Here is a 21,222-nt window from a genome sequence, read left to right as displayed (position 1 = left end):
TTCACCAAAAATTCAATATTCCCCAATTTGCCCCAAAATAACACAAATTGAAGCCATTGCAGCCTGGATGCTGTGTCTGAAATGTGAGCTCTCTCACTCCTTCCTTGTCCAAGATATGGGCGTTTCAAGTTTTCTCCAGTTGAAAAAACACGTTGACCGCGGGGTCAACATTTTCACCAAAAATTCAATATTCCCCAATTTGCCCCAAAATAACACAAATTGATGCCATTCCTGCCTGGATGCTGCGTCTGAAATTTAAGCTCTCTCACTCCTTCCTTGCCCAAGATATGGGCGTTTCAAGTTCTCCTCAGCTGAAAAAAACATTGACCGCGGGGTCAACATTTTCACCAAAAATTCAATATTCCCCAATTTGCCCCAAAATAACACAAATTGATGCCATTCCTGCCTGGATGCTGCGTCTGAAATTTAAGCTCTCTCACTCCTTCCTTGCCCAAGATATGGGCGTTTCAAGTTCTCCTCAGCTGAAAAAAACATTGACCGCGGGGTCAACATTTTCACCAAAAATTCAATATTCCCCAATTTGCCCCAAAATAACACAAATTCATCCCATTGCAGCCTGGATGCTGTGTCTGAAATGTGAGCTCTCTCACTCCTTCCTTATCAAAGATATGGGCGTTTCAAGTTCTCCTCAGCTGAAAAAAACATTGACCGCGGGGTCAACATTTTCACAAAAAATTCAATATTCCCCAATTTGCCCCAAAATAACACAAATTGAAGCCATTGCAGCCTGGATGCTGTGTCTGAAATGTGAGCTCTCTCACTCCTTCCTTGCCCAAGATATGAGCGTTTCAAGTTCTCCTCAGCTGAAAAAAACATTGACCGCGGGGTCAACATTTTCACCAAAAATTCAATATTCCCCAATTTGCCCCAAAATAACACAAATTCATCCCATTGCAGCCTGGATGCTGTGTCTGAAATGTGAGCTCTCTCACTCCTTCCTTATCCAAGATACGGGCGTTTCAAGTTATCTCCTCAGCTGAAAAAAACATTGACCGCAAGGTCAACTTTTTCACCAAAAATTCAATATTCCCCAATTTGCCCCAAAATAACACAAATTGATGCCATGCCTGCCTGGATGCTGCGTCTGAAATTTAAGCTCTCTCACTCCTTCCTTGCCCAAGATATGGGCGTTTCAAGTTCTCCTCAGCTGAAAAAAACATTGACCGCGGGGTCAACATTTTCACCAAAAATTCAATATTCCCCAATTTGCCCCAAAATAACACAAATTCATCCCATTGCAGCCTGGATGCTGTGTCTGAAATGTGAGCTCTCTCACTCCTTCCTTATCCAAGATATGGGCGTTTCAAGTTTTCCTCAGCTGAAAAAAACATTGACCGCGGGGTCAACATTTTCACCAAAAATTCAATATTCCCCACTTTGCCCCAAAATAACACAAATTGAAGCCATTGCAGCCTGGATGCTGCGTCTGAAATTTAAGCTCTCTCACTCCTTCCTTGCCCAAGATATGGGCGTTTCAAGTTCTCCTCAGCTGAAAAAAACATTGACCGCAGGGTCAACATTTTCACAAAAAATTCAATATTCCCCAATTTGCCCCAAAATGACACAAATTGAAGCCATTGCAGCCTGGATGCTGTGTCTGAAACGTGAGCTCTCTCACTCCTTCCTTATCCAAGATATGGGCGTTTCAAGTTCTCCTCAGCTGAAAAAAACATTGACCGCGGGGTCAACTTTTTCACCAAAAAAACAATATTCCCCAATTTGCCCCAAAATAACACAAATTGAAGCCATTGCAGCCTGGATGCTGCGTCTAAAAATTTGAACACTCTAACTCCTTCCTTATCCAAGATATGGGCGTTTCAAGTTTTCTCCAGTTGAAAAAAAACATTGACCGCAGGGTCAACATTTTCACAAAAAATTCAATATTCCCCAATTTGCCCCAAAATAACACAAATTGAAGCCATTGCAGCCTGGATGCTGTCTGAAATGTGAGCTCTCTCACTCCTTCCTTATCCAAGATATGGGCGTTTCAAGTTTTCTCCAGTTGAAAAAACACGTTGACCGCGGGGTCAACATTTTCACCAAAAATTCAATATTCCCCAATTTGCCCCAAAATAACACAAATTGAAGCCATTGCAGCCTGGATGCTGTGTCTGAAATGTGAGCTCTCTCACTCCTTCCTTGTCCAAGATATGGGCGTTTCAAGTTTTCTCCAGTTGAAAAAACACGTTGACCGCGGGGTCAACATTTTCACCAAAAATTCAATATTCCCCAATTTGCCCCAAAATAACACAAATTGAAGCCATTGCAGCCTGGATGCTGTGTCTGAAATGTGAGCTCTCTCACTCCTTCCTTGTCCAAGATATGGGCGTTTCAAGTTTTCTCCAGTTGAAAAAACACGTTGACCGCGGGGTCAACATTTTCACCAAAAATTCAATATTCCCCACTTTGCCCCAAAATAACACAAATTGAAGCCATTGCAGCCTGGATGCTGTGTCTGAAATGTGAGCTCTCTCACTCCTTCCTTGTCCAAGATATGGGCGTTTCAAGTTTTCTCCAGTTGAAAAAACACGTTGACCGCGGGGTCAACATTTTCACCAAAAATTCAATATTCCCCCACTTTGCCCCAAAATAACACAAATTGAAGCCATTGCAGCCTGGATGCTGCCTCTGAAATTTAAGCTCTCTCACTCCTTCCTTGCCCAAGATATGGGCGTTTCAAGTTCTCCTCAGCTGAAAAAAACATTGACCGCGGGGTCAACATTTTCACCAAAAATTCAATATTCCCCACTTTGCTTCAAAATAACACAAATTGAAGCCATTGCAGCCTGGATGCTGTGTCTGAAATGTGAGCTCTCTCACTCCTTCCTTGCCCAAGACACGGGCGTTTCAAGTTATCTCCTCAGCTGAAAAAAACATTGACCGCGAGGTCAACTTTTTCACCAAAAATTCAATATTCCCCAATTTGCCCCAAAATAACACAAATTGATGCCATTCCTGCCTGGATGCTGCGTCTGAAATTCAAGCTCTCTCACTCCTTCCTTGCCCAAGATATGGGCGTTTCAAGTTCTCCTCAGCTGAAAAAAACATTGACCGCGGGGTCAACATTTTCACCAAAAATTCAATATTCCCAAATTTGCCCCAAAATAACACAAATTCATCCCATTGCAGCCTGGATGCTGTGTCTGAAATGTGAGCTCTCTCACTCCTTCCTTATCCAAGATATGGGCGTTTCAAGTTCTCCTCAGCTGAAAAAAACATTGACCGCGGGGTCAACATTTTCACCAAAAATTCAATATTCCCCCACTTTGCCCCAAAATAACACAAATTGAAGCCATTGCAGCCTGGATGCTGCGTCTGAAATTTAAGCTCTCTCACTCCTTCCTTGCCCAAGATATGGGCGTTTCAAGTTATCTCCTCAGCTGAAAAAAACATTGACCGCGGGGTCAACATTTTCACCAAAAATTCAATATTCCCCAATTTGCCCCAAAATAACACAAATTGATGCCATTCCTGCCTGGATGCTGCGTCTGAAATTTAAGCTCTCTCACTCCTTCCTTGCCCAAGATATGGGCGTTTCAAGTTCTCCTCAGCTGAAAAAAACATTGACCGCGGGGTCAACATTTTCACCAAAAATTCAATATTCCCCAATTTGCCCCAAAATAACACAAATTGATGCCATTCCTGCCTGGATGCTGCGTCTGAAATTTAAGCTCTCTCACTCCTTCCTTGCCCAAGATATGGGCGTTTCAAGTTCTCCTCAGCTGAAAAAAACATTGACCGCGGGGTCAACATTTTCACCAAAAATTCAATATTCCCCAATTTGCCCCAAAATAACACAAATTCATCCCATTGCAGCCTGGATGCTGTGTCTGAAATGTGAGCTCTCTCACTCCTTCCTTGCCCAAGATACGGGCGTTTCAAGTTATCTCCTCAGCTGAAAAAAACATTGACCGCGAGGTCAACTTTTTCACCAAAAATACAATATTCCCCAATTTGCCCCAAAATAACACAAATTGATGCCATTCCTGCCTGGATGCTGTGTCTGAAATGTGAGCTCTCTCACTCCTTCCTTATCAAAGATATGGGCGTTTCAAGTTCTCCTCAGCTGAAAAAAACATTGACCGCGGGGTCAACATTTTCACCAAAAATTCAATATTCCCCAATTTGCCCCAAATTAACACAAATTGAAGCCATTGCAGCCTGGATGCTGTGTCTGAAACGTGAGCTCTCTCACTCCTTCCTTATCCAAGATATGGGCGTTTCAAGTTTTCTCCAGTTGAAAAAACACGTTGACCGCGGGGTCAACATTTTCACCAAAAATTCAATATTCCCCAATTTGCCCCAAAATAACACAAATTGAAGCCATTGCAGCCTGGATGCTGTGTCTGAAATGTGAGCTCTCTCACTCCTTCCTTATCCAAGATATGGGCGTTTCAAGTTCTCCTCAGCTGAAAAAAACATTGACCGCGGGGTCAACATTTTCACCAAAAATTCAATATTCCCCAATTTGCCCCAAAATAACACAAATTCATCCCATTACAGCCTGGATGCTGTGTCTGAAATGTGAGCTCTCTCACTCCTTCCTTATCAAAGATATGGGCGTTTCAAGTTCTCCTCAGCTGAAAAAAACATTGACCGCGGGGTCAACATTTTCACCAAAAATTCAATGTTCCCCAATTTGCCCCAAAATGACACAAATTGAAGCCATTGCAGCCTGGATGCTGCGTCTGAAATTTAAGCTCTCTCACTCCTTCCTTGCCCAAGATATGGGCGTTTCAAGTTCTCCTCAGCTGAAAAAAACATTGACCGCGGGGTCAACATTTTCACCAAAAATTCAATATTCCCCAATTTGCCCCAAAATAACACAAATTGAAGCCATTGCAGCCTGGATGCTGTGTCTGAAATGTGAGCTCTCTCACTCCTTCCTTATCCAAGATATGGGCGTTTCAAGTTTTCTCCAGTTGAAAAAACACGTTGACCGCGGGGTCAACATTTTCACCAAAAATTCAATATTCCCCAATTTGCCCCAAAATAACACAAATTGAAGCCATTGCAGCCTGGATGCTGTGTCTGAAATGTGAGCTCTCTCACTCCTTCCTTATCCAAGATATGGGCGTTTCAAGTTTTCTCCAGTTGAAAAAACACGTTGAACGCGGGGTCAACATTTTCACCAAAAATTCAATATTCCCCAATTTGCCCCAAAATAACACAAATTGAAGCCATTGCAGCCTGGATGCTGTGTCTGAAATGTGAGCTCTCTCACTCCTTCCTTATCCAAGATATGGGCGTTTCAAGTTCTCCTCAGCTGAAAAAAACATTGACCGCGGGGTCAACTTTTTCACCAAAAATTCAATATTCCCCAATTTGCCCCAAAATAACACAAATTGAAGCCATTGCAGCCTGGATGCTGTGTCTGAAATGTGAGCTCTCTCACTCCTTCCTTATCCAAGATATGGGCGTTTCAAGTTATCTCCTCAGCTGAAAAAAACATTGACCGCGAGGTCAACTTTTTCACCAAAAATTCAATATTCCCCAATTTGCCCCAAAATAACACAAATTGATGCCATGCCTGCCTGGATGCTGCGTCTGAAATTTAAGCTCTCTCACTCCTTCCTTGCCCAAGATATGGGCGTTTCAAGTTCTCCTCAGCTGAAAAAAACATTGACCGCGGGGTCAACATTTTCACCAAAAATTCAATATTCCCCAATTTGCCCCAAAATAACACAAATTGAAGCCATTCCTGCCTGGATGCTGCGTCTGAAATTTAAGCTCTCTCACTCCTTCCTTGCCCAAGATATGGGCGTTTCAAGTTCTCCTCAGCTGAAAAAAACATTGACCGCGGGGTCAACATTTTCACCAAAAATTCAATATTCCCCACTTTGCCCCAAAATAACACAAATTGAAGCCATTGCAGCCTGGATGCTGTGTCTGAAATGTGAGCTCTCTCACTCCTTCCTTATCCAAGATATGGGCGTTTCAAGTTCTCCTCAGCTGAAAAAAACATTGACCGCGGGGTCAACTTTTTCACCAAAAATTCAATATTCCCCAATTTGCCCCAAAATAACACAAATTGAAGCCATTGCAGCCTGGATGCTGTGTCTGAAATGTGAGCTCTCTCACTCCTTCCTTATCCAAGATATGGGCGTTTCAAGTTATCTCCTCAGCTGAAAAAAACATTGACCGCGAGGTCAACTTTTTCACCAAAAATTCAATATTCCCCAATTTGCCCCAAAATAACACAAATTGATGCCATGCCTGCCTGGATGCTGTGTCTGAAATGTGAGCTCTCTCACTCCTTCCTTGTCCAAGATATGGGCGTTTCAAGTTTTCTCCAGTTGAAAAAACACGTTGACCGCGGGGTCAACATTTTCACCAAAAATTCAATATTCCCCAATTTGCCCCAAAATAACACAAATTGAAGCCATTGCAGCCTGGATGCTGTGTCTGAAATGTGAGCTCTCTAACTCCTTCCTTGCCCAAGATACGGGCGTTTCAAGTTATCTCCTCAGCTGAAAAAAACATTGACCGCAAGGTCAACTTTTTCACCAAAAATTCAATATTCCCCAATTTGCCCCAAAATAACACAAATTGATGCCATGCCTGCCTGGATGCTGTGTCTGAAATGTGAGCTCTCTCACTCCTTCCTTATCCAAGATATGGGCGTTTCAAGTTTTCTCCAGTTGAAAAAACACGTTGAACGCGGGGTCAACATTTTCACCAAAAATTCAATATTCCCCAATTTGCCCCAAAATAACACAAATTGAAGCCATTGCAGCCTGGATGCTGTGTCTGAAATGTGAGCTCTCTCACTCCTTCCTTGTCCAAGATATGGGCGTTTCAAGTTTTCTCCAGTTGAAAAAACACGTTGACCGCGGGGTCAACATTTTCACCAAAAATTCAATATTCCCCAATTTGCCCCAAAATAACACAAATTGAAGCCATTGCAGCCTGGATGCTGTGTCTGAAATGTGAGCTCTCTCACTCCTTCCTTGTCCAAGATATGGGCGTTTCAAGTTTTCTCCAGTTGAAAAAACACGTTGACCGCGGGGTCAACATTTTCACCAAAAATTCAATATTCCCCAATTTGCCCCAAAATAACACAAATTGAAGCCATTGCAGCCTGGATGCTGTGTCTGAAATGTGAGCTCTCTAACTCCTTCCTTGCCCAAGATACGGGCGTTTCAAGTTATCTCCTCAGCTGAAAAAAACATTGACCGCAAGGTCAACTTTTTCACCAAAAATTCAATATTCCCCAATTTGCCCCAAAATAACACAAATTGATGCCATGCCTGCCTGGATGCTGCGTCTGAAATTTAAGCTCTCTCACTCCTTCCTTGCCCAAGATATGGGCGTTTCAAGTTCTCCTCAGCTGAAAAAAACATTGACCGCGGGGTCAACATTTTCACCAAAAATTCAATATTCCCCACTTTGCCCCAAAATAACACAAATTGAAGCCATTGCAGCCTGGATGCTGTGTCTGAAATGTGAGCTCTCTCACTCCTTCCTTGCCCAAGACACGGGCGTTTCAAGTTATCTCCTCAGCTGAAAAAAACATTGACCGCGAGGTCAACTTTTTCACCAAAAATTCAATATTCCCCAATTTGCCCCAAAATAACACAAATTGATGCCATTCCTGCCTGGATGCTGCGTCTGAAATTTAAGCTCTCTCACTCCTTCCTTATCCAAGATATGGGCGTTTCAAGTTATCTCCTCAGCTGAAAAAAACATTGACCGCGAGGTCAACTTTTTCACCAAAAATTCAATATTCCCCAATTTGCCCCAAAATAACACAAATTGATGCCATGCCTGCCTGGATGCTGCGTCTGAAATTTAAGCTCTCTCACTCCTTCCTTGCCCAAGATATGGGCGTTTCAAGTTCTCCTCAGCTGAAAAAAACATTGACCGCGGGGTCAACATTTTCACCAAAAATTCAATATTCCCCACTTTGCCCCAAAATAACACAAATTGAAGCCATTGCAGCCTGGATGCTGTGTCTGAAATGTGAGCTCTCTCACTCCTTCCTTATCCAAGATATGGGCGTTTCAAGTTCTCCTCAGCTGAAAAAAACATTGACCGCAGGGTCAACATTTTCACAAAAAATTCAATATTCCCCAATTTGCCCCAAAATAACACAAATTGAAGCCATTGCAGCCTGGATGCTGTGTCTGAAATGTGAGCTCTCTCACTCCTTCCTTATCCAAGATATGGGCGTTTCAAGTTCTCCTCAGCTGAAAAAAACATTGACCGCGGGGTCAACTTTTTCACCAAAAATTCAATATTCCCCAATTTGCCCCAAAATAACACAAATTGAAGCCATTGCAGCCTGGATGCTGTGTCTGAAATGTGAGCTCTCTCACTCCTTCCTTATCCAAGATATGGGCGTTTCAAGTTATCTCCTCAGCTGAAAAAAACATTGACCGCGATGTCAACTTTTTCACCAAAAACTCAATATTCCCCAATTTGCCCCAAAATAACACAAATTGATGCCATGCCTGCCTGGATGCTGCGTCTGAAATTTAAGCTCTCTCACTCCTTCCTTGCCCAAGATATGGGCGTTTCAAGTTCTCCTCAGCTGAAAAAAACATTGACCGCGGGGTCAACATTTTCACCAAAAATTCAATATTCCCCACTTTGCCCCAAAATAACACAAATTGAAGCCATTGCAGCCTGGATGCTGTGTCTGAAATGTGAGCTCTCTCACTCCTTCCTTGTCCAAGATATGGGCGTTTCAAGTTTTCTCCAGTTGAAAAAACACGTTGACCGCGGGGTCAACATTTTCACCAAAAATTCAATATTCCCCAATTTGCCCCAAAATAACACAAATTGAAGCCATTGCAGCCTGGATGCTGTGTCTAAAATGTGAGCTCTCTCACTCCTTCCTTATCCAAGATATGGGCGTTTCAAGTTTTCTCCAGTTGAAAAAACACGTTGAACGCGGGGTCAACATTTTCACCAAAAATTCAATATTCCCCAATTTGCCCCAAAATAACACAAATTGAAGCCATTGCAGCCTGGATGCTGTGTCTGAAATGTGAGCTCTCTCACTCCTTCCTTATCCAAGATATGGGCGTTTCAAGTTATCTCCTCAGCTGAAAAAAACATTGACCGCGATGTCAACTTTTTCACCAAAAACTCAATATTCCCCACTTTGCCCCAAAATAACACAAATTGAAGCCATTGCAGCCTGGATGCTGTGTCTGAAATGTGAGCTCTCTCACTCCTTCCTTATCCAAGATATGGGCGTTTCAAGTTCTCCTCAGCTGAAAAAAACATTGACCGCAGGGTCAACATTTTCACAAAAAATTCAATATTCCCCAATTTGCCCCAAAATAACACAAATTGAAGCCATTGCAGCCTGGATGCTGTGTCTGAAATGTGAGCTCTCTCACTCCTTCCTTATCCAAGATATGGGCGTTTCAAGTTCTCCTCAGCTGAAAAAAACATTGACCGCGGGGTCAACTTTTTCACCAAAAATTCAATATTCCCCAATTTGCCCCAAAATAACACAAATTGAAGCCATTGCAGCCTGGATGCTGTGTCTGAAATGTGAGCTCTCTCACTCCTTCCTTATCCAAGATATGGGCGTTTCAAGTTATCTCCTCAGCTGAAAAAAACATTGACCGCGATGTCAACTTTTTCACCAAAAACTCAATATTCCCCAATTTGCCCCAAAATAACACAAATTGATGCCATGCCTGCCTGGATGCTGCGTCTGAAATTTAAGCTCTCTCACTCCTTCCTTGCCCAAGATATGGGCGTTTCAAGTTCTCCTCAGCTGAAAAAAACATTGACCGCGGGGTCAACATTTTCACCAAAAATTCAATATTCCCCACTTTGCCCCAAAATAACACAAATTGAAGCCATTGCAGCCTGGATGCTGTGTCTGAAATGTGAGCTCTCTCACTCCTTCCTTGTCCAAGATATGGGCGTTTCAAGTTTTCTCCAGTTGAAAAAACACGTTGACCGCGGGGTCAACATTTTCACCAAAAATTCAATATTCCCCAATTTGCCCCAAAATAACACAAATTGAAGCCATTGCAGCCTGGATGCTGTGTCTAAAATGTGAGCTCTCTCACTCCTTCCTTATCCAAGATATGGGCGTTTCAAGTTTTCTCCAGTTGAAAAAACACGTTGAACGCGGGGTCAACATTTTCACCAAAAATTCAATATTCCCCAATTTGCCCCAAAATAACACAAATTGAAGCCATTGCAGCCTGGATGCTGTGTCTGAAATGTGAGCTCTCTCACTCCTTCCTTGTCCAAGATATGGGCGTTTCAAGTTTTCTCCAGTTGAAAAAACACGTTGACCGCGGGGTCAACATTTTCACCAAAAATTCAATATTCCCCAATTTGCCCCAAAATAACACAAATTGAAGCCATTGCAGCCTGGATGCTGTGTCTGAAATGTGAGCTCTCTCACTCCTTCCTTGTCCAAGATATGGGCGTTTCAAGTTTTCTCCAGTTGAAAAAACACGTTGACCGCGGGGTCAACATTTTCACCAAAAATTCAATATTCCCCAATTTGCCCCAAAATAACACAAATTGATGCCATTCCTGCCTGGATGCTGCGTCTGAAATTTAAGCTCTCTCACTCCTTCCTTGCCCAAGATATGGGCGTTTCAAGTTCTCCTCAGCTGAAAAAAACATTGACCGCGGGGTCAACATTTTCACCAAAAATTCAATATTCCCCAATTTGCCCCAAAATAACACAAATTCATCCCATTGCAGCCTGGATGCTGTGTCTGAAATGTGAGCTCTCTCACTCCTTCCTTATCAAAGATATGGGCGTTTCAAGTTCTCCTCAGCTGAAAAAAACATTGACCGCGGGGTCAACATTTTCACAAAAAATTCAATATTCCCCAATTTGCCCCAAAATAACACAAATTGAAGCCATTGCAGCCTGGATGCTGTGTCTGAAATGTGAGCTCTCTCACTCCTTCCTTGCCCAAGATATGAGCGTTTCAAGTTCTCCTCAGCTGAAAAAAACATTGACCGCGGGGTCAACATTTTCACCAAAAATTCAATATTCCCCAATTTGCCCCAAAATAACACAAATTCATCCCATTGCAGCCTGGATGCTGTGTCTGAAATGTGAGCTCTCTCACTCCTTCCTTATCCAAGATACGGGCGTTTCAAGTTATCTCCTCAGCTGAAAAAAACATTGACCGCAAGGTCAACTTTTTCACCAAAAATTCAATATTCCCCAATTTGCCCCAAAATAACACAAATTGATGCCATGCCTGCCTGGATGCTGCGTCTGAAATTTAAGCTCTCTCACTCCTTCCTTGCCCAAGATATGGGCGTTTCAAGTTCTCCTCAGCTGAAAAAAACATTGACCGCGGGGTCAACATTTTCACCAAAAATTCAATATTCCCCAATTTGCCCCAAAATAACACAAATTCATCCCATTGCAGCCTGGATGCTGTGTCTGAAATGTGAGCTCTCTCACTCCTTCCTTATCCAAGATATGGGCGTTTCAAGTTTTCCTCAGCTGAAAAAAACATTGACCGCGGGGTCAACATTTTCACCAAAAATTCAATATTCCCCACTTTGCCCCAAAATAACACAAATTGAAGCCATTGCAGCCTGGATGCTGCGTCTGAAATTTAAGCTCTCTCACTCCTTCCTTGCCCAAGATATGGGCGTTTCAAGTTCTCCTCAGCTGAAAAAAACATTGACCGCAGGGTCAACATTTTCACAAAAAATTCAATATTCCCCAATTTGCCCCAAAATGACACAAATTGAAGCCATTGCAGCCTGGATGCTGTGTCTGAAACGTGAGCTCTCTCACTCCTTCCTTATCCAAGATATGGGCGTTTCAAGTTCTCCTCAGCTGAAAAAAACATTGACCGCGGGGTCAACTTTTTCACCAAAAAAACAATATTCCCCAATTTGCCCCAAAATAACACAAATTGAAGCCATTGCAGCCTGGATGCTGCGTCTAAAAATTTGAACACTCTAACTCCTTCCTTATCCAAGATATGGGCGTTTCAAGTTTTCTCCAGTTGAAAAAAAACATTGACCGCAGGGTCAACATTTTCACAAAAAATTCAATATTCCCCAATTTGCCCCAAAATAACACAAATTGAAGCCATTGCAGCCTGGATGCTGTCTGAAATGTGAGCTCTCTCACTCCTTCCTTATCCAAGATATGGGCGTTTCAAGTTTTCTCCAGTTGAAAAAACACGTTGACCGCGGGGTCAACATTTTCACCAAAAATTCAATATTCCCCAATTTGCCCCAAAATAACACAAATTGAAGCCATTGCAGCCTGGATGCTGTGTCTGAAATGTGAGCTCTCTCACTCCTTCCTTGTCCAAGATATGGGCGTTTCAAGTTTTCTCCAGTTGAAAAAACACGTTGACCGCGGGGTCAACATTTTCACCAAAAATTCAATATTCCCCAATTTGCCCCAAAATAACACAAATTGAAGCCATTGCAGCCTGGATGCTGTGTCTGAAATGTGAGCTCTCTCACTCCTTCCTTGTCCAAGATATGGGCGTTTCAAGTTTTCTCCAGTTGAAAAAACACGTTGACCGCGGGGTCAACATTTTCACCAAAAATTCAATATTCCCCACTTTGCCCCAAAATAACACAAATTGAAGCCATTGCAGCCTGGATGCTGTGTCTGAAATGTGAGCTCTCTCACTCCTTCCTTGTCCAAGATATGGGCGTTTCAAGTTTTCTCCAGTTGAAAAAACACGTTGACCGCGGGGTCAACATTTTCACCAAAAATTCAATATTCCCCAATTTGCCCCAAAATAACACAAATTGAAGCCATTGCAGCCTGGATGCTGCCTCTGAAATTTAAGCTCTCTCACTCCTTCCTTGCCCAAGATATGGGCGTTTCAAGTTCTCCTCAGCTGAAAAAAACATTGACCGCGGGGTCAACATTTTCACCAAAAATTCAATATTCCCCACTTTGCTTCAAAATAACACAAATTGAAGCCATTGCAGCCTGGATGCTGTGTCTGAAATGTGAGCTCTCTCACTCCTTCCTTGCCCAAGACACGGGCGTTTCAAGTTATCTCCTCAGCTGAAAAAAACATTGACCGCGAGGTCAACTTTTTCACCAAAAATTCAATATTCCCCAATTTGCCCCAAAATAACACAAATTGATGCCATTCCTGCCTGGATGCTGCGTCTGAAATTCAAGCTCTCTCACTCCTTCCTTGCCCAAGATATGGGCGTTTCAAGTTCTCCTCAGCTGAAAAAAACATTGACCGCGGGGTCAACATTTTCACCAAAAATTCAATATTCCCAAATTTGCCCCAAAATAACACAAATTCATCCCATTGCAGCCTGGATGCTGTGTCTGAAATGTGAGCTCTCTCACTCCTTCCTTATCCAAGATATGGGCGTTTCAAGTTCTCCTCAGCTGAAAAAAACATTGACCGCGGGGTCAACATTTTCACCAAAAATTCAATATTCCCCAATTTGCCCCAAAATAACACAAATTGAAGCCATTGCAGCCTGGATGCTGCGTCTGAAATTTAAGCTCTCTCACTCCTTCCTTGCCCAAGATATGGGCGTTTCAAGTTATCTCCTCAGCTGAAAAAAACATTGACCGCGGGGTCAACATTTTCACCAAAAATTCAATATTCCCCAATTTGCCCCAAAATAACACAAATTGATGCCATTCCTGCCTGGATGCTGCGTCTGAAATTTAAGCTCTCTCACTCCTTCCTTGCCCAAGATATGGGCGTTTCAAGTTCTCCTCAGCTGAAAAAAACATTGACCGCGGGGTCAACATTTTCACCAAAAATTCAATATTCCCCAATTTGCCCCAAAATAACACAAATTGATGCCATTCCTGCCTGGATGCTGCGTCTGAAATTTAAGCTCTCTCACTCCTTCCTTGCCCAAGATATGGGCGTTTCAAGTTCTCCTCAGCTGAAAAAAACATTGACCGCGGGGTCAACATTTTCACCAAAAATTCAATATTCCCCAATTTGCCCCAAAATAACACAAATTCATCCCATTGCAGCCTGGATGCTGTGTCTGAAATGTGAGCTCTCTCACTCCTTCCTTGCCCAAGATACGGGCGTTTCAAGTTATCTCCTCAGCTGAAAAAAACATTGACCGCGAGGTCAACTTTTTCACCAAAAATACAATATTCCCCAATTTGCCCCAAAATAACACAAATTGATGCCATTCCTGCCTGGATGCTGTGTCTGAAATGTGAGCTCTCTCACTCCTTCCTTATCAAAGATATGGGCGTTTCAAGTTCTCCTCAGCTGAAAAAAACATTGACCGCGGGGTCAACATTTTCACCAAAAATTCAATATTCCCCAATTTGCCCCAAATTAACACAAATTGAAGCCATTGCAGCCTGGATGCTGTGTCTGAAACGTGAGCTCTCTCACTCCTTCCTTATCCAAGATATGGGCGTTTCAAGTTTTCTCCAGTTGAAAAAACACGTTGACCGCGGGGTCAACATTTTCACCAAAAATTCAATATTCCCCAATTTGCCCCAAAATAACACAAATTGAAGCCATTGCAGCCTGGATGCTGTGTCTGAAATGTGAGCTCTCTCACTCCTTCCTTATCCAAGATATGGGCGTTTCAAGTTCTCCTCAGCTGAAAAAAACATTGACCGCGGGGTCAACATTTTCACCAAAAATTCAATATTCCCCAATTTGCCCCAAAATAACACAAATTCATCCCATTACAGCCTGGATGCTGTGTCTGAAATGTGAGCTCTCTCACTCCTTCCTTATCAAAGATATGGGCGTTTCAAGTTCTCCTCAGCTGAAAAAAACATTGACCGCGGGGTCAACATTTTCACCAAAAATTCAATGTTCCCCAATTTGCCCCAAAATGACACAAATTGAAGCCATTGCAGCCTGGATGCTGCGTCTGAAATTTAAGCTCTCTCACTCCTTCCTTGCCCAAGATATGGGCGTTTCAAGTTCTCCTCAGCTGAAAAAAACATTGACCGCAGGGTCAACTTTTTCACCAAAAAAACAATATTCCCCAATTTGCCCCAAAATAACACAAATTGAAGCCATTGCAGCCTGGATGCTGCGTCTAAAAATTTGAACACTCTAACTCCTTCCTTATCCAAGATATGGGCGTTTCAAGTTTTCTCCAGTTGAAAAAACACGTTGACCGCGGGGTCAACATTTTCACCAAAAATTCAATATTCCCCAATTTGCCCCAAAATAACACAAATTGAAGCCATTGCAGCCTGGATGCTGTGTCTGAAATGTGAGCTCTCTCACTCCTTCCTTGTCCAAGATATGGGCGTTTCAAGTTTTCTCCAGTTGAAAAAACACGTTGACCGCGGGGTCAACATTTTCACCAAAAATTCAATATTCCCCAATTTGCCCCAAAATAACACAAATTGAAGCCATTGCAGCCTGGATGCTGTGTCTGAAATGTGAGCTCTCTCACTCCTTCCTTGTCCAAGATATGGGCGTTTCAAGTTTTCTCCAGTTGAAAAAACACGTTGACCGCGGGGTCAACATTTTCACCAAAAATTCAATATTCCCCACTTTGCCCCAAAATAACACAAATTGAAGCCATTGCAGCCTGGATGCTGTGTCTGAAATGTGAGCTCTCTCACTCCTTCCTTGTCCAAGATATGGGCGTTTCAAGTTTTCTCCAGTTGAAAAAACACGTTGACCGCGGGGTCAACATTTTCACCAAAAATTCAATATTCCCCAATTTGCCCCAAAATAACACAAATTGAAGCCATTGCAGCCTGGATGCTGCGTCTGAAATTTAAGCTCTCTCACTCCTTCCTTGCCCAAGATATGGGCGTTTCAAGTTCTCCTCAGCTGAAAAAAACATTGACCGCGGGGTCAACATTTTCACCAAAAATTCAATATTCCCCACTTTGCTTCAAAATAACACAAATTGAAGCCATTGCAGCCTGGATGCTGTGTCTGAAATGTGAGCTCTCTCACTCCTTCCTTGCCCAAGACACGGGCGTTTCAAGTTATCTCCTCAGCTGAAAAAAACATTGACCGCGAGGTCAACTTTTTCACCAAAAATTCAATATTCCCCAATTTGCCCCAAAATAACACAAATTGATGCCATTCCTGCCTGGATGCTGCGTCTGAAATTTAAGCTCTCTCACTCCTTCCTTGCCCAAGATATGGGCGTTTCAAGTTCTCCTCAGCTGAAAAAAACATTGACCGCGGGGTCAACATTTTCACCAAAAATTCAATATTCCCCAATTTGCCCCAAAATAACACAAATTGAAGCCATTGCAGCCTGGATGCTGTGTCTGAAATGTGAGCTCTCTCACTCCTTCCTTATCCAAGATATGGGCGTTTCAAGTTTTCTCCAGTTGAAAAAACACGTTGACCGCGGGGTCAACATTTTCACCAAAAATTCAATATTCCCCAATTTGCCCCAAAATAACACAAATTGAAGCCATTGCAGCCTGGATGCTGTGTCTGAAATGTGAGCTCTCTCACTCCTTCCTTGTCCAAGATATGGGCGTTTCAAGTTTTCTCCAGTTGAAAAAACACGTTGACCGCGGGGTCAACATTTTCACCAAAAATTCAATATTCCCCACTTTGCTTCAAAATAACACAAATTGAAGCCATTGCAGCCTGGATGCTGTGTCTGAAATGTGAGCTCTCTCACTCCTTCCTTGCCCAAGACACGGGCGTTTCAAGTTATCTCCTCAGCTGAAAAAAACATTGACCGCGAGGTCAACTTTTTCACCAAAAATTCAATATTCCCCAATTTGCCCCAAAATAACACAAATTGATGCCATTCCTGCCTGGATGCTGCGTCTGAAATTTAAGCTCTCTCACTCCTTCCTTGCCCAAGATATGGGCGTTTCAAGTTCTCCTCAGCTGAAAAAAACATTGACCGCGGGGTCAACATTTTCACCAAAAATTCAATATTCCCCAATTTGCCCCAAAATAACACAAATTGATGCCATTCCTGCCTGGATGCTGCGTCTGAAATTTAAGCTCTCTCACTCCTTCCTTGCCCAAGATATGGGCGTTTCAAGTTCTCCTCAGCTGAAAAAAACATTGACCGCGGGGTCAACATTTTCACCAAAAATTCAATATTCCCCAATTTGCCCCGAAATAACACAAATTCATCCCATTGCAGCCTGGATGCTGTGTCTGAAATGTGAGCTCTCTCACTCCTTCCTTATCCAAGATACGGGCGTTTCAAGTTATCTCCTCAGCTGAAAAAAACATTGACCGCAAGGTCAACATTTTCACCAAAAATTCAATATTCCCCAATTTGCCCCAAAATAACACAAATTGATGCCATTCCTGCCTGGATGCTGCGTCTGAAATTTAAGCTCTCTCACTCCTTCCTTGCCCAAGATATGGGCGTTTCAAGTTCTCCTCAGCTGAAAAAAACATTGACCGCGGGGTCAACATTTTCACCAAAAATTCAATATTCCCCACTTTGCCCCAAAATAACACAAATAGAAGCCATTGCAGCCTGGATGCTGCGTCTGAAATTTAAGCTCTCTCACTCCTTCCTTGCCCAAGATATGGGCGTTTCAAGTTCTCCTCAGCTGAAAAAAACATTGACCGCAGGGTCAACATTTTCACAAAAAATTCAATATTCCCCAATTTGCCCCAAAATGACACAAATTGAAGCCATTGCAGCCTGGATGCTGTGTCTGAAACGTGAGCTCTCTCACTCCTTCCTTATCCAAGATATGGGCGTTTCAAGTTCTCCTCAGCTGAAAAAAACATTGACCGCGGGGTCAACTTTTTCACCAAAAATTCAATATTCCCCAATTTGCCCCAAAATAACACAAATTGAAGCCATTGCAGCCTGGATGCTGCGTCTAAAAATTTGAACACTCTAACTCCTTCCTTATCCAAGATATGGGCGTTTCAAGTTTTCTCCAGTTGAAAAAACACGTTGACCGCGGGGTCAACATTTTCACCAAAAATTCAATATTCCCCAATTTGCCCCAAAATAACACAAATTGAAGCCATTGCAGCCTGGATGCTGTGTCTGAAATGTGAGCTCTCTCACTCCTTCCTTGTCCAAGATATGGGCGTTTCAAGTTTTCTCCAGTTGAAAAAACACGTTGACCGCGGGGTCAACATTTTCACCAAAAATTCAATATTCCCCAATTTGCCCCAAAATAACACAAATTGAAGCCATTGCAGCCTGGATGCTGTGTCTGAAATGTGAGCTCTCTCACTCCTTCCTTGTCCAAGATATGGGCGTTTCAAGTTTTCTCCAGTTGAAAAAACACGTTGACCGCGGGGTCAACATTTTCACCAAAAATTCAATATTCCCCACTTTGCCCCAAAATAACACAAATTGAAGCCATTGCAGCCTGGATGCTGTGTCTGAAATGTGAGCTCTCTCACTCCTTCCTTGTCCAAGATATGGGCGTTTCAAGTTTTCTCCAGTTGAAAAAACACGTTGACCGCGGGGTCAACATTTTCACCAAAAATTCAATATTCCCCCACTTTGCCCCAAAATAACACAAATTGAAGCCATTGCAGCCTGGATTCTGCGTCTGAAATTTAAGCTCTCTCACTCCTTCCTTGCCCAAGATATGGGCGTTTCAAGTTCTCCTCAGCTGAAAAAAACATTGACCGCGGGGTCAACATTTTCACCAAAAATTCAATATTCCCCACTTTGCTTCAAAATAACACAAATTGAAGCCATTGCAGCCTGGATGCTGTGTCTGAAATGTGAGCTCTCTCACTCCTTCCTTGCCCAAGACACGGGCGTTTCAAGTTATCTCCTCAGCTGAAAAAAACATTGACCGCGAGGTCAACTTTTTCACCAAAAATTCAATATTCCCCAATTTGCCCCAAAATAACACAAATTGATGCCATTCCTGCCTGGATGCTGCGTCTGAAATTTAAGCTCTCTCACTCCTTCCTTGCCCAAGATATGGGCGTTTCAAGTTCTCCTCAGCTGAAAAAAACATTGACCGCGGGGTCAACATTTTCACCAAAAATTCAATATTCCCCAATTTGCCCCAAAATAACACAAATTGATGCCATTCCTGCCTGGATGCTGCGTCTGAAATTTAAGCTCTCTCACTCCTTCCTTGCCCAAGATATGGGCGTTTCAAGTTCTCCTCAGCTGAAAAAAACATTGACCGCGGGGTCAACATTTTCACCAAAAATTCAATATTCCCCAATTTGCCCCGAAATAACACAAATTCATCCCATTGCAGCCTGGATGCTGTGTCTGAAATGTGAGCTCTCTCACTCCTTCCTTATCCAAGATACGGGCGTTTCAAGTTATCTCCTCAGCTGAAAAAAACATTGACCGCAAGGTCAACATTTTCACCAAAAATTCAATATTCCCCAATTTGCCCCAAAATAACACAAATTGATGCCATTCCTGCCTGGATGCTGCGTCTGAAATTTAAGCTCTCTCACTCCTTCCTTGCCCAAGATATGGGCGTTTCAAGTTCTCCTCAGCTGAAAAAAACATTGACCGCGGGGTCAACATTTTCACCAAAAATTCAATATTCCCCACTTTGCCCCAAAATAACACAAATTGAAGCCATTGCAGCCTGGATGCTGCGTCTGAAATTTAAGCTCTCTCACTCCTTCCTTGCCCAAGATATGGGCGTTTCAAGTTCTCCTCAGCTGAAAAAAACATTGACCGCAGGGTCAACATTTTCACAAAAAATTCAATATTCCCCAATTTGCCCCAAAATGACACAAATTGAAGCCATTGCAGCCTGGATGCTGTGTCTGAAACGTGAGCTCTCTCACTCCTTCCTTATCCAAGATATGGGCGTTTCAAGTTCTCCTCAGCTGAAAAAAACATTGACCGCGGGGTCAACTTTTTCACCAAAAATTCAATATTCCCCAATTTGCCCCAAAATAACACAAATTGAAGCCATTGCAGCCTGGATGCTGCGTCTAAAAATTTGAACACTCTAACTCCTTCCTTATCCAAGATATGGGCGTTTCAAGTTTTCTCCAGTTGAAAAAACACGTTGACCGCGGGGTCAACATTTTCACCAAAAATTCAATATTCCCCAATTTGCCCCAAAATAACACAAATTGAAGCCATTGCAGCCTGGATGCTGTGTCTGAAATGTGAGCTCTCTCACTCCTTCCTTGTCCAAGATATGGGCGTTTCAAGTTTTCTCCAGTTGAAAAAACACGTTGACCGCGGGGTCAACATTTTCACCAAAAATTCAATATTCCCCAATTTGCCCCAAAATAACACAAATTGAAGCCATTGCAGCCTGGATGCTGTGTCTGAAATGTGAGCTCTCTCACTCCTTCCTTGTCCAAGATATGGGCGTTTCAAGTTTTCTCCAGTTGAAAAAACACGTTGACCGCGGGGTCAACATTTTCACCAAAAATTCAATATTCCCCACTTTGCCCCAAAATAACACAAATTCATCCCATTGCAGCCTGGATGCTGTGTCTGAAATGTGAGCTCTCTCACTCCTTCCTTATCCAAGATACGGGCGTTTCAAGTTATCTCCTCAGCTGAAAAAAACATTGACCGCGGGGTCAACATTTTCACCAAAAATTCAATATTCCCCAATTTGCCCCAAAATAACACAAATTGATGCCATTCCTGCCTGGATGCTGCGTCTGAAATTTAAGCTCTCTCACTCCTTCCTTGCCCAAGATATGGGCGTTTCAAGTTCTCCTCAGCTGAAAAAAACATTGACCGCGGGGTCAACATTTTCACAAAAAATTCAATATTCCCCAATTTGCCCCAAAATAACACAAATTGAAGCCATTGCAGCCTGGATGCTGTGTCTGAAATGTGAGCTCTCTCACTCCTTCCTTGCCCAAGATATGAGCGTTTCAAGTTCTCCTCAGCTGAAAAAAACATTGACCGCGGGGTCAACATTTTCACCAAAAATTCAATATTCCCCAATTTGCCCCAAAATAACACAAATTCATCCCATTGCAGCCTGGATGCTGTGTCTGAAATGTGAGCTCTCTCACTCCTTCCTTATCCAAGATACGGGCGTTTCAAGTTATCTCCTCAGCTGAAAAAAACATTGACCGCAAGGTCAACTTTTTCACCAAAAATTCAATATTCCCCAATTTGCCCCAAAATAACACAAATTGATGCCATGCCTGCCTGGATGCTGCGTCTGAAATTTAAGCTCTCTCACTCCTTCCTTGCCCAAGATATGGGCGTTTCAAGTTCTCCTCAGCTGAAAAAAACATTGACCGCGGGGTCAACATTTTCACCAAAAATTCAATATTCCCCAATTTGCCCCAAAATAACACAAATTCATCCCATTGCAGCCTGGATGCTGTGTCTGAAATGTGAGCTCTCTCACTC

Source organism: Genypterus blacodes, unplaced genomic scaffold (genome assembly GCF_046128005.1).
Source record: "Genypterus blacodes isolate CSIRO-AG114 ecotype Tasmania unplaced genomic scaffold, CSIRO-AGI_Gbla_v1 ptg000019l_1, whole genome shotgun sequence".
Taxonomy (NCBI): domain Eukaryota; kingdom Metazoa; phylum Chordata; class Actinopteri; order Ophidiiformes; family Ophidiidae; genus Genypterus; species Genypterus blacodes.
The sequence above is the reverse complement of the archived record's forward strand: the minus strand, read 5'-3'. Positions refer to the sequence as shown.